Source organism: Lates calcarifer, unplaced genomic scaffold (assembly GCF_001640805.2).
Source record: "Lates calcarifer isolate ASB-BC8 unplaced genomic scaffold, TLL_Latcal_v3 _unitig_1286_quiver_2869, whole genome shotgun sequence".
NCBI lineage: Eukaryota > Metazoa > Chordata > Actinopteri > Centropomidae > Lates > Lates calcarifer.
The window spans coordinates 1-17,508 of record NW_026115417.1 but is presented as its reverse complement, the minus strand read 5'-3'; the positions used below and the strand labels follow the sequence as shown (position 1 = coordinate 17,508).

Genomic DNA, 17,508 nt, shown 5'->3' with positions numbered 1-17,508 from the left:
CACACACACACACACACACACACAGAGACCCCCTTCCAAAAACCCATCAAAGAGTAATACAATGGCTCCATCTATAGGATAAAGTAGAGAGTCGCAACAGGAATTTACCCCAAAATCTGAGGTTTCAAACAGGAAGTGGGTTTCTGAACTTTGACGGGCCAGAACCGGCACACGCTTCGACCAAAACTCACAATTTCGGAGCCAGTCTTCCAAAAAATCCTCAAGGAGGGGCTGACAACATTTGAAGTGAATCTGGTCACCCGTCTAGAAACTGGACATCACACTATAAAATATGTCATTTCCTGCTATAAATAGGTGGCGCTACAACAATTGTATGAATATTGACATATGGATGTGTGCAGATAGGTACCATTAACAATCCTGTAAAGTTTGATGCAGTTTGGACAAAGTATGGCCGAAATATAGCAAAATATAAAGCAACTTCCTGTTTCGTTGCGAGTAATCGAACTTTGAGGGGCCATAACTTCCACGCCCCTTCAATGAAAAGTCCGAAACTTTTGCAATTTAACTTCGTCTATGTCTTAAGAACAAATTATCAAATTTTGAAGTCAATCGGATAACGCGTCTAGGACTAGTTCGCGTTCAAGCGACCCCTGGAAATGGCCAAAAACACACAATTTTTCACCTTCCGGTCAAAATAAAAATACTTTCTGTTGGGTTTAGAATATGGCTCCAAGAGACTTTTTGGTGCGTCATGGGATGTTACATATGTGTGCAGATTTCAGATTTTTAGGCGCAACGGCTTGAGGGGCTGTTCCGTTTAAAAATGTAGGTGGCGCTACCGAGGCCATTTTGCACACCCATGCTCAAGACCCCTAAATTCTTAAATTTTTCGCCGTGCCTGACGCGTCTGCAAATTTTCAGGAGTTTTGACGCATGTTAAGGCCTTCAAAAAGGCGATCAAAGAGGCGGAAAAAGAAGAAAAAAAAATAATAATAATAATAATTAAAGCTGCGAGCAGCGTTGAACGGCCCTCGCACCCGGCGCCCGTCGGGGGAGTGGCAACCGCGGGACCCGGCAACCGCGGGTCAACGCAGGTCGCAGGGCACACGCTGGCGTAACAGTTCACACTTCCGAGATGTAAAAGTTTTAAATAAAAGCTTTTATGCTAATTATTTTCTGTCATAATATTTTTCAGAGCTCATCATCTGTGACAGCTCTTGGCTCTCTTGACTGTAACCTTCCTGTGGCAGCTTCTCACAGACTCCAATCAACTCCTCTTCCCCTCCCCCCTCAAACACAAACACAAACACACACACACACACACACACACACACAGAGACCCCCTTCCAAAAATCCATCAAAGAGTAATACAATGGCTCCATCTATAGGATAAAGTAGAGAGTTGCACCAGGAAGTTACCCCAAAATCTGACCTTTCTGAGACAAAATTGGGTTTCCGAACTTTGACAGGCCAGAACAGGCACACGCTTCGACCAAAACTCACAATTTCGGAGCCAGTCTTCCAAAAATCCTTAAGTCTGTCCTGACAACATTTGAAGTGAATCTGGTCACCGTCTAGAAACTGGACATCACACTATAAAATATGTCATTTCCTGCTATAAATAGGTGGTGCTACAACAATTGTATGAATATTGACATATGGATGTGTGCAGGTAGGTACCATTAACAATCCTGTAAAGTTTGATGCAGTTTGGACAAAGTATGGCCGAAATATAGCAAATTTAAAGCAACTTCCTGTTTTGTGGCGAGTGATCGAACTTTGAGGGCCATAACTTCCACGCCCTTCAATGAAAAGTCCAAAACTTTTGCATTTAACTTCGTCTATGTCTTAAGAACAAATTATCAAATTTTGAAGTCAATCGGATAATGCGTCTAGGACTAGTTCGCGTTCAAGCGACCCCTGGAAAAGGCCAAAAACACACTATTTTTTCACCTTCCGGTCAAAATAAAAATACTTCTGTTGGGTTTAGGATATGGCTCCAAGAGACTTTTTGGTGCATCATGGGATGTTACATATGTGTGCAGATTTTCAGATTTTTAGGCACAACGGGCTTGAGGGGCTGTTCGTTTAAAAATGTAGGTGGCGCTACCGAGGCCATTTTGCCACGCCCATGCTCAAGACCCTTAAATTCTTAAATTTTTCGCCGTGCCTGACGCGTCTGCAAATTTTCAGGAGTTTTGACGCATGTTAAGGCCCTCAAGAAGGCGATCAAAGAGGCGGAAAAAGAAGAAAAAAAATAATAATAATAATAATTAAAGCTGCGAGCAGCGTTGAACGGGCCCTCGCACCCGGCGCCCGTCGGGGGAGCGGCGACCGCGGGACCCCGGCAACCGCGGGGGTCAACGCAGGTCGCAGGGCACACGCTGGCGTAACAGTTCACACTTCCCAGATGTAAAAATTTAAAATAAAAGCTTTACGCTAAATTATTTCTGTGATAATATTTTTCAGAGCTCATCATCTGTGACAGCTCATGGCTCTCCTGACTGTAACCTCTCTGTGGCAGCTTCTCACAGACTCAATCAACTCCTCTTCCCCTCCCCCTCAAACACAAACACAAACACACCCACACAAACACACACAAACACAGAGAGAATACCCCCTCCCAAAAGGAGATAAAACTCAGTTTTAACTTGAGTTTACAAGCTTTGAGCTTTGAGCAAAAGCATTTTTTTAAAGTTCTGTTATTGGGTGCATATATAAATCATTTATGCTTAAACAAGGCTTATAATGAAGTTATTTGAACAGTGAATATCTCATCTGCCTAAAGTCAGGGCGAAGCCACTAACCAGCTGTGGGATGGGTATCATTAGGATTTTATCTTTATCCATACAGACCCCTATCAGTCCAGCTCAGACTGTTACTGGTTTAAGAGAGTGAAGTTTATAGCAATTTGTAAAATTTGGAGATTAGTGACAAACTAACCAGTTAGACTACATACAGACAAGCTTTCATTTTAGCTGTTAGTAACAGTTTGCCATGAGCTTAACCAGCGTGCTGTGCTTCGTGTTAAACATGTCATGAGACTGTGGACAACGCTGAAAAATATTACTTTACTAACTACTGGGCCGAACAGGCGCTTTGACAAAGAAAAGGTAAAGGCCAGCAGCTTTTACTTTTCAATGCACTTGTCGTCAACTTGAGTGGCTTATATTCAGCTGGTTCACCTCGACGTCGGTGGATGTAGACGTGCACTTTTCCTGTTGCCGTACACTGAGTAACACGAAAATATCAACTGACCCCTTGTGAAATTTCCTAACTGATCAAAACCAAACTGTAAAGACAGCATCAATCCACGCTCAGCTTTGGTCAAGGGGAGACATATGGTAAGATTACATGAATTCATGTAATCTTCTTTGAGGCTACAATTTCAGACTTAACTAAGTCATTCATTAGTGTCTTGGCAGCGTTTATGGGGTCTTTAGACAGGTCTCTCACTGGTTTTCTTTCCAGGGTCATTGAAATCTTTGGCTTCCTACCTCTGCCAGGCTTGTTCTGCACAGTGTGGCTCTCCTTGAATTTCTCGGTGACGCTTCTCATTTGAGTTCTTGACGCTTGGAAATGCTGTGATAACTTTGTATATCCTTCTCCTGCTTCCTGAGCATCGACAATTCTTCAAGTCTACAGTGATTTCCTTAGTTTTGGCATGATGCTTTCTCAAGTGACAGCTCAAATCTTAACTGAAGTTTTTATACCGCGTGTAAAGCAGCTCTTGGCTCTCCTGACTGTAACCTCTCTGTGGCAGCTTCTCACAGACTCAATCAACTCCTCTTCCCCTCCCCCTTCAAACACAAACACAAACACACACACACACACACACACACACACACAGAGACCCCCCTCCAAAAACCCATCAAAGAGTAATACAATGGCTCCATCTATAGGATAAAGTAGAGAGTCGCAACAGGAAGTTACCCCAAAATCTGAGGTTTCAAACAGGAAGTTGGGTTTCCGAACTTTGATGGGCCAGAACCGGCACACGCTTCAACCAAAACTCACAATTTTCTGAGCCAGTCTTCCAAAAATCGTCAAGGAGGGGCTGACAACATTTGAAGTGAATCTGGTCACCCGTCTAGAAACTGGACATCACACTATAAAATATGTCATTTCCTGCTATAAATAGGTGGTGCTACAACAATTGTATGAATATTGACATATGGATGTGTGCAGATAGGTACCATTAACAATCCTGTAAAGTTTGATGCAGTTTGGACAAAGTATGGCCGAAATATAGCAAATATAAAGCAACTTCCTGTTTCGTGGCGAGTAATCGAACTTTGAGGGGCCATAACTTCCACGCCCTTCAATGAAAAGTCCGAAACTTTTGCAATTTAACTTCGTCTATGTCTTAAGAACAAATTATCAAATTTTGAAGTCAATCGGATAATGCGTCTAGGACTAGTTCGCGTTCAAGCGACCCCTGGAAATGGCCAAAAACACACAATTTTTTCACCTTCCGGTCAAAATAAAAATACTTTCTGTTGGGTTTAGAATATGGCTCCAAGAGACTTTTTGGTGCGTCATGGGATGTTACATATGTGTGCAGATTTTCAGATTTTTAGGCGCAACGGGCTTGAGGGGCTGTTCCGTTAAAAAATGTAGGTGGCGCTACCGAGGCCATTTTGCCACACCCATGCTCAAGACCCCTAAATTCTTAAATTTTTCGCCGTGCCTGACGCGTCTGCAAATTTTCAGGAGTTTTGACGCATGTTAAGGCCCTCAAAAAGGCGATCAAAGAGGCGGAAAAAGAAGAAAAAAAAATAATAATAATAATAATTAAAGCTGCGAGCAGCGTTGAACGGGCCCTCGCACCCCGGCGCCCGTCGGGGGAGCGGCGACCGCGGGACCCCGGCAACCGCGGGTCAACGCAGGTCGCAGGGCACACGCTGGCGTAACAGTTCACACTTCCGAGATGTAAAAATTTAAAATAAAAGCTTTTATGCTAATTATTTTCTGTGATAATATTTTTCAGAGCTCATCATCTGTGACAGCTCATGGCTCTCCTGACTGTAACCTCTCTGTGGCAGCTTCTCACAGACTCAATCAACTCCTCTTCCCCTCCCCCCTCAAACACAAACACAAACACACACACACACACACAGATACCCCCTCCCAAAAGGAGATAAAACTCAGTTTTAACTTGAGTTTACAAGCTTTGAGCTTTGAGCAAAAGCATTTTTTTGCAAGTTCTGTTATTGGGTGCATATATAAATCATTTATGCTTAAACAAGGGTTATAATGAAGTTATTTGAACAGTGAATATCTCATCTGCCTAAAGTCAGGGCGAAGCCACTAACCAGCTGTAGGGATGGGTATCATTAGGATTTTATCTTTATCCATACAGACTCCTATCAGTCCAGCTCAGACTGTTACTGGTTTAAGAGAGTGAAGTTTATAGCAATTTGCCAAATTTGGAGATTAGTGACAAACTAACCAGTTAGACTACATACAGACAAGCTTTCATTTTAGCTGTTAGTAACAGTTTGCCATGAGCTTAACCAGCGTGCTGTGCTTCCTGTTAAACATGTCATGAGACTGTGGACAACGCTGAAAATATTACTTTACTAACTACTGGCCGAACAGGCGCTTTTACAAAGAAAAGGTAAAGGCCAGCAGCTTTTACTTTTCAATGCACTTGTCGTCAACTTGAGTGGCTTATATTCAGCTGGTTCACCTCGACGCCGGTGGACCTAGTGCACTTTTCCTGTCGCCGTACACTGAGTAACACGAAAAAAATCAGCTGACCCCGTGTGAAATTTCCTAAACTGATCAAAACCAAACTGTAAAGACAGCATCAATCCACGCTCAGCTTTGGTCAAGGGGAGACATATGGTAAGATTACATGAATTCATGTAATCTTCTTTGAGGCTACAATTTCAGACTTAACTAAGTCATTCACTAGTGTCTTGGCAGCGTTTATGGGTTCTTTAGACAGGTCTCTCACTGGTTTTCTTTCCAGGGTCATTGAAATCTTTGGCTTCCTACCTCTGCCAGGCTTGTTCTGCACAGTGTGGCTCTCCTTGAATTTCTCGGTGACGTTTCTCATTTGAGTTCTTGACGCTTGGAAATACTGTTATAACTTTGTATATCCTTCTCCTGCTTCCTGAGCATCGACAATTCTTCAAGTCTACAGTGATTTCCTTAGTTTTTGGCATGATGCTTTCTCAAGTGACAGCTCAAATCTTAACTGAAGTTTTTATACCGCGTGTAAAGCAGCTCTTGGCTCTCCTGACTGTAACCTCTCTGTGGCAGCTTCTCACAGACTCAATCAACTCCTCTTCCCCTCCCCCCTCAAACACAAACACAAACACACACACACACACACACACACACACACACAGAGACCCCCTTCCAAAAACCCATCAAAGAGTAATACAATGGCTCCATCTATAGGATAAAGTAGAGAGTCGCAACAGGAAGTTACCCCAAAATCTGAGGTTTCAAACAGGAAGTTGGGTTTCTGAACTTTGACGGGCCAGAACCGGCACACGCTTCGACCAAAACTCACAATTTTCGGAGCCAGTCTTCCAAAAAATCCTCAAGGAGGGGCTGACAACATTTGAAGTGAATCTGGTCACCCGTCTAGAAACTGGACATCACACTATAAAATATGTCATTTCCTGCTATAAATAGGTGGCGCTACAACAATTGTATGAATATTGACATATGGATGTGTGCAGATAGGTACCATTAACAATCCTGTAAAGTTTGATGCAGTTTGGACAAAGTATGGCCGAAATATAGCAAATATAAAGCAACTTCCTGTTTCGTTGCGAGTAATCGAACTTTGAGGGGCCATAACTTCCACGCCCTTCAATGAAAAGTCCGAAACTTTTGCAATTTAACTTCGTCTATGTCTTAAGAACAAATTATCAAATTTTGAAGTCAATCGGATAATGCGTCTAGGACTAGTTCGCGTTCAAGCGACCCCTGGAAATGGCCAAAAACACACAATTTTTTCACCTTCCGGTCAAAATAAAAATACTTTCTGTTGGGTTTAGAATATGGCTCCAAGAGACTTTTTGGTGCGTCATGGGATGTTACATATGTGTGCAGATTTTCAGATTTTTAGGCGCAACGGGCTTGAGGGGCTGTTCCGTTTAAAAATGTAGGTGGCGCTACCGAGGCCATTTTGCCACACCCATGCTCAAGACCCCTAAATTCTTAAATTTTTCGCCGTGCCTGACGCGTCTGCAAATTTTCAGGAGTTTTGACGCATGTTAAGGCCTTCAAAAAGGCGATCAAAGAGGCGGAAAAAGAAGAAAAAAAATAATAATAATAATAATAATAATAAACGAACGAAAACAAGAGGGTCCTGCAACTCGTTGCATGGCCCCGTTGGGCCCACGCAACTCGTTGCTCGGCCCTAATAATAATAAACGAACGAAAACAAGAGGGTCCTTGCAACTCGTTGCATGGCCCCGTTGGGCCCACGCAACTCGTTGCTCGGGCCCTAATAATAATAAACCGAACGAAAACAAGAGGGTCCTTGCAACTCGTTGCATGGCCCGTTGGGCCCACGCAACTCGTTGCTCGGGCCCTAATAATAATAAACCGAACGAAAACAAGAGGGTCCTTGCAACTCGTTGCATGGCCCCGTTGGGCCCACGCAACTCGTTGCTCGGGCCCTAATAAAGCTGCGAGCAGCGTTGAACGGCCCTCGCACCCGGCGCCCGTCGGGGGAGCGGCGACCGCGGGACCCCGGCAACCGCGGGGTCAACGCAGGTCGCAGGGCACACGCTGGCGTAACAGTTCACACTTCCGAGATGTAAAAATTTTAAATAAAAGCTTTTACGCTAATTATTTTCTGTGATAATATTTTTCAGAGCTCATCATCTGTGACAGCTCTTGGCTCTCTTGACTGTAACCTCCCTGTGGCAGCTTCTCACAGACTCAATCAACTCCTCTTCCCCTCCCCCCTCAAACACCAAACACAAACACACACACACACACACACACACACAGATACCCCCTCCCAAAAGGAGATAAAACTCAGTTTTAACTTGAGTTTAAAAGCTTTGAGCTTTGAGCAAAAGCATTTTTTTAAGTTCTGTTATTGGGTGCATATATAAATCATTTATGCTTAAACAAGGCTTATAATGAAGTTATTTGAACAGTGAATATCTCATCTGCCTAAAGTCAGGGCGAAGCCACTAACCAGCTGTAGGGATGGGTATCATTAGGATTTTATCTTTATCCATACAGACCCCTATCAGTCCAGCTCAGACTGTTACTGGTTTAAGAGAGTGAAGTTTATAGCAATTTGCAAAATTTGGAGATTAGTGACAAACTAACCAGTTAGACTACATACAGACAAGCTTTCATTTTAGCTGTTAGTAACAGTTTGCCATGAGCTTAACCAGCGTGCTGTGCTTCCTGTTAAACATGTTATGAGACTGTGGACAAGGCTGAAAATATTACTTTACTAACTACTTGCCGAACAGCGCGCTTTGACAAAGAAAAGGTAAAGGCCAGCAGCTTTTACTTTTCAATGCACTTGTCGTCAACTTGAGTGCTTATATTCAGCTGGTTCACCTCGACGCCCGTGGACCTAGTGCACTTTCCTGTCGCCGTACACTGAGTAACACGAAAAAATCAGCTGACCCCGTGTGAAATTTCCTAACTGATCAAAACCAAACTGTAAAGACAGCATCAATCCACGCTCAGCTTTGGTCAAGGGGAGACATATGGGAGAAGATGAGTAGAGAGATGGAAAGAAACAGAAAGGGTGATGGAGAAAGATTACATGAATTCAAAATAACCTACAATTCCTTAAAATTAATTTTGAAGCCAGTTTAATTTTTTGAGCCAGCTTTGACATCTGCAGATATGAGTTTCTGAAGAGGGGCCTGCTGAGGTTAGATGTGCTGAATAATATCCATTTTCATATCAGAAAAAACACTGCATTAAACATTGTCTTAGCTCACTGAGCTGAGGTCAACAGGTAATATAAACCAACCTGTGAGGTGGGCTCACCCCCGTAAGATAAACACATAAATGATCCCTGATAGAACCGATAATTAAAGGCACATCAGTGACAGGGAATGCTATTAAAACTAAACTATAAACTGGTGACATTAACTGCAAAAGAAGATTTTTATTGATACATTTCAGGTAGAATTTAGTTTTCAATAAGGAAAATGCTGTAAGAAACCTGAATTTGTTGCAACAAATTTAAAATAAAAGCTTTTATGCTAATTATTTTCTGTGATAATATTTTTCAGAACTCATCATCTGTGACAGCTCATGGCTCTCTTGACTGTAACCTCCCTGTGGCAGCTTCTCACAGACTCAATCAACTCTCTTTCCCTCCCCCCTCAAACACACACACACAGACACACACACACAGAGACCCCCTTCCAAAAACCCATCAAAGAGTAATACAATGGCTCCATCTGTAGGATAAAGTAGAGAGTCGCAACAGGAAGTTACCCCAAAATCTGAGGTTTCAAACAGGAAGTTGGGTTTCCGAACTTTGACGGGCCAGAACCGGCACACGCTTCGACCCAAACTCACAATTTTCGGAGCCAGTCTTCCAAAAATGTCAAGGAGGGGCTGACAACATTTGAAGTGAATCTGGTCACCCGTCTAGAAACTGGACATCACACTATAAAATATGTCATTTCCTGCTATAAATAGGTGGCGCTACAACAATTGTTATGAATATTGACATATGGATGTGTGCAGATAGGTACCATTAACAATCCTGTAAAGTTTGATGCAGTTTGGACAAAGTATGGCCGAAATATAGCAAAAATAAAGCAACTTCCTTTCGTGGCGAGTAATCGAACTTTGAGGGGCCATAACTTCCACGCCCTTCAACAAAAACTCAAAATCTGCCGCAATTTAACATCGTCTATGTCTTAAGAACATACTATTAAGTTTTGAAGTCAATCGGATAATGCGTCTAGGACTAGTTCGCGTTCAAGCGACCCCTGGAAATGGCCAAAAACACACAATTTTTTCACCTTCCGGTCAAAATAAAAATACTTTCTGTTGGGTTTAGAATATGGCTCCAAGAGACTTTTTGGTGCGTCATGGGATGTTACATATGTGTGCAGATTTTCAGATTTTTAGGCGCAACGGGCTTGAGGGGCTGTTCCGTTTAAAAATGTAGGTGGCGCTACCGAGGGCATTTTACCACGCCCATGCTCAAGACCCCTAAATTATTAAATTTTTCGCCGTGCCTGACGCGTCTGCAAATTTTGGTAAGTTTTCACGCATGTTAAGGCCCTCAAAAAGCCGATCTAAGAGGCGGAAAAGAAGAATAATAATAATAATAATAGATGCAACTCGTTGCAAATAATTAAAGCTGCGAGCAGCGTTGAACGGGCCCTCGCACCCGGCGCCCGTCGGGGAGCGGCGACCGCGGACCCCGGCAACCGCGGGGTCAACGCAGGTCGCAGGGCACACGCTGGCGTAACAGTTCACACTTCCGAGATGTAAAAATTTTAAATAAAAGCTTTTACGCTAATTATTTTCTGTGATAATATTTTTCAGAGCTCATCATCTGTGACAGCTCTTGGCTCTCTGACTGTAACCTCTCTGTGGCAGCTTCTCACAGACTCAATCAACTCTTCCCCTCCCCCTCAAACACAAACACAAACACACACACACACACACACACACACACACAGATACCCCCTCCCAAAAGGAGATAAAACTCAGTTTTAACTTGAGTTTAAAAGCTTTGAGCTTTGAGCAAAAGCATTTTTTTAAGTTCTGTTATTGGGTGCATATATAAATCATTTATGCTTAAACAAGGCTTATAATGAAGTTATTTGAACAGTGAATATCTCATCTGCCTAAAGTCAGGGCGAAGCCACTAACCAGCTGTAGGATGGGTATCATTAGGATTTTATCTTTATCCATACAGACCCCTATCAGTCCAGCTCAGACTGTTACTGGTTTAAAGAGTGAAGTTTATAGCAATTTGCAAAATTTGGAGATTAGTGACAAACTAACCAGTTAGACTACATACAGACAAGCTTTCATTTTAGCTGTTAGTAACAGTTTGCCATGAGCTTAACCAGCGTGCTGTGCTTCCTGTTAAACATGTCATGAGACTGTGGACAACGCTGAAAATATTACTTTACTAACTACTGGAACAGCGCTTTGACAAAGAAAAGGTAAAGGCCAGCAGCTTTTACTTTTCAATGCACTTGTCGTCAACTTGAGTGGCTTATATTCAGCTGGTTCACCTCGATGGACCTAGTGCACTTTTCCTGTCGCCGTACACTGAGTAACACGAAAAAATCAGCTGACCCGTGTGAAATTTCCTAACTGATCAAAACCAAACTGTAAAGACAGCATCAATCCACGCTCAGCTTTGGTCAAGGGGAGACATATGGTAAGATTACATGAATTCATGTAATTTCTTTGAGACTACAATTTCAGACTTAACTAAGTCATTCACTAGTGTCTTGCAGCATTTATGGTTCTTAGACAGGTCTCTAACTGGTTTCTTTCCAGGGCATTGAAATCTTTGGCTTCCTACCTCTGCCAGGCTTGTTCTGCACAGTGTGGCTCTCCTTGAATTTCTCGGTGACGCTTCTCATTTGAGTTCTTGACGCAAATGCTGTTAACTTTGTATATCCTTCTCCTGCTTCCTAAGCATCGACAATTCTTCAAGTCTACAGTGATTTCCTTAGTTTTTGGCATGATGCTTTCTCAAGTGACAGCTCAAATCTTAACTGAAGTTTTTATGTGTAAAGCAGCTCTTGGCTCTCCTGACTGTAACCTCTCTGTGGCAGCTTCTCACAGACTCAATCAACTCTCTTCCCTCCCCCCTCACAAACACACACACACACACACACACACACACACACAGACACACACACAGAGACCCCTTCCAAAAACCCATCAAAGAGTAATACAATGGCTCCATCTATAGGATAAAGTAGAGAGTCGCAACAGGAAGTTACCCCAAAATCTGAGGTTTCAAACAGGAAGTTGGGTTTCGAACTTTGACGGGCCAGAACCGGCACACGCTTCGACCCAAACTCACAATTTTCGGAGCCAGTCTTCCAAAAATTGTCAAGGAGGGGCTGACAACATTTGAAGTGAATCTGGTCACCCGTCTAGAAACTGGACATCACACTATAAAATATGTCATTTCCTGCTATAAATAGGTGGCGCTACAACAATTGTATGAATATTGACATATGGATGTGTGCAGATAGGTACCATTAACAATCCTGTAAAGTTTGATGCAGTTTGGACAAAGTATGGCCGAAATATAGCAAAAATAAAGCAACTTCCTGTTTCGTGGCGAGTAATCGAACTTTGAGGGGCCATAACTTCCACGCCCTTCAACAAAAACTCAAAATCTGCCGCAATTTAACATCGTCTATGTCTTAAGAACATACTATTAAGTTTTGAAGTCAATGGATAATGCGTCTAGGACTAGTTCGCGTTCAAGCGACCCCTGGAAATGGCCAAAAACACACAATTTTTTCACCTTCCGGTCAAAATAAAAATACTTTCTGTTGGGTTTAGAATATGGCTCCAAGAGACTTTTTGGTGCGTCATGGGATGTTACATATGTGTGCAGATTTTCAGATTTTTAGGCGCAACGGCTTGAGGGGCTGTTCCGTTTAAAAATGTAGGTGGCGCTACCGAGGGCATTTTACCACGCCCATGCTCAAGACCCCTAAATTATTAAATTTTCGCCGTGCCTGACGCGTCTGCAAATTTTGGTAAGTTTTCACGCATGTTAAGGCCCTCAAAAAGCCGATCTAAGAGGCGGAAAAGAAGAAATAATAATAATAATAATAATTAAAGCTGCGAGCAGCGTTGAACGGGCCCTCGCACCCGGCGCCCGTCGGGGAGCGGCGACCGCGGGACCCCGGCAACCGCGGGGTCAACGCAGGTCGCAGGGCACACGCTGGCGTAACAGTTCACACTTCCGAGATGTAAAAATTTTAAATAAAAGCTTTTATGCTAATTATTTTCTGTGATAATATTTTTCAGAGCTCATCATCTGTGACAGCTCTTGGCTCTCCTGACTGTAACTCTGTGGCAGCTTCTCACAGACTCAATCAACTCCTCTTCCCCTCCCCCCTCAAACACAACACAAACACAAACACAACACACACACACACACAGATACCCCTCCCAAAAGGAGATAAAACTCAGTTTTAACTTGAGTTTACAAGCTTTGAGCTTTGAGCAAAAGCATTTTTTTGCAAGTTCTGTTATTGGGTGCATATATAAATCATTTATGCTTAAACAAGGGTTATAATGAAGTTATTTGAACAGTGAATATCTCATCTGCCTAAAGTCAGGGCGAAGCCACTAACCAGCTGTAGGGATGGGTATCATTAGGATTTTATCTTTATCCATACAGACCCCTATCAGTCCAGCTCAGACTGTTACTGGTTTAAGAGAGTGAAGTTTATAGCAATTTGCAAAATTTGGAGATTAGTGACAAACTAACCAGTTAGACTACATACAGACAAGCTTTCATTTTAGCTGTTAGTAACAGTTTGCCATGAGCTTAACCAGCGTGCTGTGCTTCGTGTTAAACATGTCATGAGACTGTGGACAACGTTTGAGCCAGCTTTGACATCTGCAGATATGAGTTTCTGAAGAGGGCCTGCTGAGGTTAGATGTGCTGAATAATATCCATTTTCATATCAGAAAAAACACTGCATTAAACATTGTCTTAGCTCACTGAGCTGAGGTCAACAGGTAATATAACCAACCTGTGAGGTGGCTCACCCCCGTAAGATAAACACATAAATGATCCCTGATAGAACCGATAATTAAAGGCACATCAGTGACAGGAATGCTATTAAAACTAAACTATAAACTGGTGACATTAACTGCAAAAGAAGATTTTTATTGATACATTTCAGGTAGAATTTAGTTTTCAATAAGGAAAATGCTGTAAGAAACCTGAATTTGTTGCAACAAATTTAAATAAAAGCTTTTATGCTTTATTTTTCTGTGATAATATTTTTCAGAGCTCATCATCTGTGACAGCTCTTGGCTCTCCTGACTGTAACCTCCCTGTGGCAGCTTCTCACAGACTCAATCAACTCCTCTTCCCCTCCCCCCTCAAACACACACACACAGACACACACACACAGAGACCCCCTTCCAAAAACCCATCAAAGAGTAATACAATGGCTCCATCTGTAGGATAAAGTAGAGAGTCGCAACAGGAAGTTACCCCAAAATCTGAGGTTTCAAACAGGAAGTTGGGTTTCCGAACTTTGACGGGCCAGAACCGGCACACGCTTCGACCCAAACTCACAATTTTCGGAGGACTTCTTCCAAAAATTGTCAAGGAGGGGCTGACAACATTTGAAGTGAATCTGGTCACCCGTCTAGAAACTGGACATCACACTATAAAATATGTCATTTCCTGCTATAAATAGGTGGTGCTACAACAATTGTATGAATATTGACATATGGATGTGTGCAGATAGGTACCATTAACAATCCTGTAAAGTTTGATGCAGTTTGGACAAAGTATGGCCGAAATATAGCAAATTTAAAGCAACTTCCTGTTTTGTGGCGAGTGATCGAACTTTGAGGGGCCATAACTTCCACGCCCTTCAATGAAAAGTCCGAAACTTTTGCAATTTAACTTCGTCTATGTCTTAAGAACAAATTATCAAATTTTGAAGTCAATCGGATAATGCGTCTAGGACTAGTTCGCGTTCAAGCGACCCCTGGAAATGGCCAAAAACACACAATTTTTTCACCTTCCGGTCAAAATAAAAATACTTTCTGTTGGGTTTAGAATATGGCTCCAAGAGACTTTTTGGTGCGTCATGGGATGTTACATATGTGTGCAGATTTTCAGATTTTTAGGCGCAACGGGCTTGAGGGGCTGTTCCGTTAAAAATGTAGGTGGCGCTACCGAGGCCATTTTGCCACACCCATGCTCAAGACCCCTAAATTCTTAAATTTTTCGCCGTGCCTGACGCGTCTGCAAATTTTCAGGAGTTTTGACGCATTTTAAGGCCCTCAAAAAGGCGATCAAAGAGGCGGAAAAAGAAGAAAAAAAATAATAATAATAATAATTAAAGCTGCGAGCAGCGTTGAACGGGCCCTCGCACCCGGCGCCCGTCGGGGGAGCGGCGACCGCGGGACCCCGGCAACCGCGGGGTCAACGCAGGTCGCAGGGCACACGCTGGCGTAACAGTTCACACTTCCGAGATGTAAAAATTTAAAATAAAAGCTTTTATGCTAATTATTTTCTGTGATAATATTTTCAGAGCTCATCATCTGTGACAGCTCTTGGCTCTCCTGACTGTAACCTCTCTGTGGCAGCTTCTCACAGACTCAATCAACTCCTCTTCCCTCCCCCCTCAAACACAAACACAAACACACACACACACACACAGATACCCCCTCCCAAAAGGAGATAAAACTCAGTTTTAACTTGAGTTTACAAGCTTTGAGCTTTGAGCAAAAGCATTTTTTTGCAAGTTCTGTTATTGGGTGCATATATAAATCATTTATGCTTAAACAAGGTTATAATGAAGTTATTTGAACAGTGAATATCTCATCTGCCTAAAGTCAGGGCGAAGCCACTAACCAGCTGTAGGGATGGGTATCATTAGGATTTTATCTTTATCCATACAGACCCCTATCAGTCCAGCTCAGACTGTTACTGGTTTAAGAGAGTGAAGTTTATAGCAATTTGCAAAATTTGGAGATTAGTGACAAACTAACCAGTTAGACTACATACAGACAAGCTTTCATTTTAGCTGTTAGTAACAGTTTGCCATGAGCTTAACCAGCGTGCTGTGCTTCTGTTAAACATGTCATGAGACTGTGGACAACGCTGAAAATATTACTTTACTAACTACTGGCCGAACAGGCGCTTTACAAAGAAAAGGTAAAGGCCAGCAGCTTTTACTTTTCAATGCACTTGTCGTCAACTTGAGTGGCTTATATTCAGCTGGTTCACCTCGACGCCGGTGGATGTAGACGTGCACTTTTCCTGTCGCCGTACACTGTGTAACACGAAAAATCAGACCCCTTGTGAAATTTCCTAACTGATCAAAACCAAACATCAAGGGGGAGACATATGGTAAGATTACATGAATTCAAAATAACCTACAATTCCTTCAAATTAATTTGAAGCCAGTTTAATTTTTTGAGCCAGCTTTGACATCTGCAGATATGAGTTTCTGAAGAGGGGCCTGCTGAGGTTAGATGTGCTGAATAATATCCATTTTCATATCAGAAAAAACACTGCATTAAACATTGTCTTAGCTCACTGAGCTGAGGTCAACAGGTAATATAACCAACCTGTGAGGTGGCTCACCCCCGTAAGATAAACACATAAATGATCCCTGATAGAACCGATAATTAAAGGCACATCAGTGACAGGGAATGCTATTAAAACTAAACTATAAACTGGTGACATTAACTGCAAAAGAAGATTTTTATTGATACATTTCAGGTAGAATTTAGTTTTCAATAAGGAAAATGCTGTAAGAAACCTGAATTTGTTGCAACAAATTTAAAATAAAAGCTTTTATGCTAATTATTTTCTGTGATAATATTTTTCAGAGCTCATCATCTGTGACAGCTCATGGCTCTCTTGACTGTAACCTCCCCTGTGGCAGCTTCTCACAGACTCAATCAACTCCTCTTCCCCTCCCCCTCAAACACACACACACAGACACACACACACACACAGAGACCCCCTTCCAAAAACCCATCAAAGAGTAATACAATGGCTCCATCTGTAGGATAAAGTAGAGAGTCGCAACAGGAAGTTACCCCAAAATCTGAGGTTTCAAACAGGAAGTTGGGTTTCCGAACTTTGACGGGCCAGAACCGGCACACGCTTCGACCCAAACTCACAATTTTCGGAGGTCTTCCAAAAATTGTCAAGGAGGGGCTGACAACATTTGAAGTGAATCTGGTCACCCGTCTAGAAACTGGACATCACACTATAAAATATGTCATTTCTGCTATAAATAGGTGGTGCTACAACAATTGTATGAATATTGACATATGGATGTGTGCAGATAGGTACCATTAACAATCCTGTAAAGTTTGATGCAGTTTGGACAAAGTATGGCCGAAATATAGCAAAAATAAAGCAACTTCCTGTTTGTGGCGAGTGATCGAACTTTGAGGGGCCATAACTTCCACGCCCTTCAATGAAAAGTCCGAAACTTTTGCAATTTAACTTCGTCTATGTCTTAAGAACAAATTATCAAATTTTGAAGTCAATCGGATAATGCGTCTAGGACTAGTTCGCGTTCAAGCGACCCCTGGAAATGGCCAAAAACACACAATTTTTTCACCTTCCGGTCAAAATAAAAATACTTTCTGTTGGGTTTAGAATATGGCTCCAAGAGACTTTTTGGTGCGTCATGGGATGTTACATATGTGTGCAGATTTTCAGATTTTTAGGCGCAACGGGCTTGAGGGGCTGTTCCGTTTAAAAATGTAGGTGGCGCTACCGAGGCCATTTTGCCACACCCATGCTCAAGACCCCTAAATTATTAAATTTTTCGCCGTGCCTGACGCGTCTGCAAATTTTCAGGA

The 17,508-nt window shown here is 42.4% G+C and overlaps 1 long non-coding RNA gene across 2 annotated transcripts; it reads right to left on the bottom strand.

The window, feature by feature from the left end:
* Nucleotides 1-3,636: 3,636 nt before the first annotated feature.
* On the bottom strand, nucleotides 3,637-10,570 carry LOC127139332 (uncharacterized). Of its 2 annotated transcripts, none has more exons than XR_007809513.1 (3): nucleotides 10,558-10,570; nucleotides 9,249-9,285; nucleotides 3,637-3,714 (listed from the first exon to the last, which is right to left on the bottom strand). It is a non-coding gene; the product is annotated as an uncharacterized LOC127139332 (long non-coding RNA). The 2 variants fall into 2 exon arrangements; XR_007809512.1 differs by lacking the exon at nucleotides 3,637-3,714 and adding an exon at nucleotides 5,764-6,221.
* Between the last annotated feature and the right edge of the window lie 6,938 nt (nucleotides 10,571-17,508).